The following is a 1,579-nucleotide window of genomic DNA, read 5'->3' on the forward strand; positions in this document are numbered from 1 at the left end:
CACCACTGCCTCCGCTGTCACCACCCTGCCCTCTGTAAGTTCTGAGCCTGATCTAGCACTCAAGGGCCTTGAAAGACACACAAGGACCCCCCTCCTGTCCTAGTCACACACACTCCACCCTCTTCATCCAACTTCAGATTGGGGTGAAAGAAGAAAGAGGTGTACGTCTTCTCTCCGACCTTCAGGTCTTAGATTCTCCCAGTGGGAAACTTACGTGGCTCCGAATTGGTGCCTGCTGCTCCTGTCCTGCTCCAGAGAAATATTCTGACTAGACAGATCCGCCAGTTCAGAGTAACGTGGATACACGTGGCAGAGCAAGGCCAAGCTGTCTTTTAGGCCACCAGGAATACAGCCGTGCGCATTTAAAAATACCGTAAGGCCTCGGCAGAGATACTACCGGTGTCTTTTTCTCTCCGCTCTGCAGGGAGGCTGGAAATGGTCAGGAGCCAAGTGTTTATCTGATAAGCAAAGCGTGGACGAGTTTGTTAGGAGCACTTTCTAGAGCACTACACAGGCCCTTCCTTCAAACGTAGCCGAGATTTGTAATGACATCTCGTCTCAAATGGAAGAAAGCATCCTACTGACTCAAAGGCTAAATTTTATGTGGGTAAGAGCTAGCTAAAGAAATGTGAAATTGTTCACTACAGAGAAGGAAACCAGCACAAGTAAACCCACCCTTACCTTGTTTGCTGGAGAATCCAGCCCTGGAACCAGAGAAACCACAGTCCGTGAGGATTTCAGTTCACTGATTTCACCTGCTCCTCATTCGGAATCCCTCATAAAACATAACCGAGTGGCTACGCGATGTAAATGGCGTCCTCGCCAGTCATCCTAAATGTCATCGCAAAATATGAAATATTCTCCGAACTCTTCACGCAGCAACAGGAGAAAACAGCGGGCTTTCCCAAGGTGGTAAAAGATTGAATCCAGGGTTCACTTGAAAGTCACACCACCAGTTTCTTCTGGCCCTATGTTTTCAGATCCTCACAATTTTGAGCCTCTGGAATTTCAAGCCATTGTTTTCTTTGTAGCTGAGATTTGGTAGCCTGGAGCGGGCTGTATGTTCGAGTCTTCTACGGACTACTTTCTCCTCTATTGGCCCGCCAGTCAGACCTTAGGGAGGGAGGCTCGTGGGAAACCTGAACAGAGGGAGTCCGCGTGCGTACAGTCAACCCCTAATGTCTTTTCCGGACTCGCTCGCAGCAGGGAAGACACTGCCTTGGGCCACAGCATCAATCTGCCAAGGACCCACATTTTATAGATTTAAAAAGGAAAATAAATTCCCATGTGACATTCTGAGTGTCTGACCTACAAAAGTTGCACAGAAATCTGGTCTTGGTGATTTAGCACAGCAGAACAAAGACGGGAAATCCAGTAGGCAAGAACTGTCCTTGGCTCCTGTTCTCACCTCCCAGCCCACCCCTCGGCTTGTCTTCTCCTCTCCTTCTGAGGGATTCAGGCTTCCGGCCAGTTTTCTTCATCGGTCTCCCCAGCGGATCGAATCACATAAGCAATTTATTCCACGTGATCATATGAAAATGCTTTCATTTAGTGAAACAATCATTTCATTGGAGAGAGA

The sequence above is a fragment of the Echinops telfairi genome, unplaced genomic scaffold, assembly GCF_000313985.2.
Source record: "Echinops telfairi isolate 266 unplaced genomic scaffold, ASM31398v2 ScPeMD7_17;HRSCAF=63, whole genome shotgun sequence".
Taxonomy (NCBI): domain Eukaryota; kingdom Metazoa; phylum Chordata; class Mammalia; order Afrosoricida; family Tenrecidae; genus Echinops; species Echinops telfairi.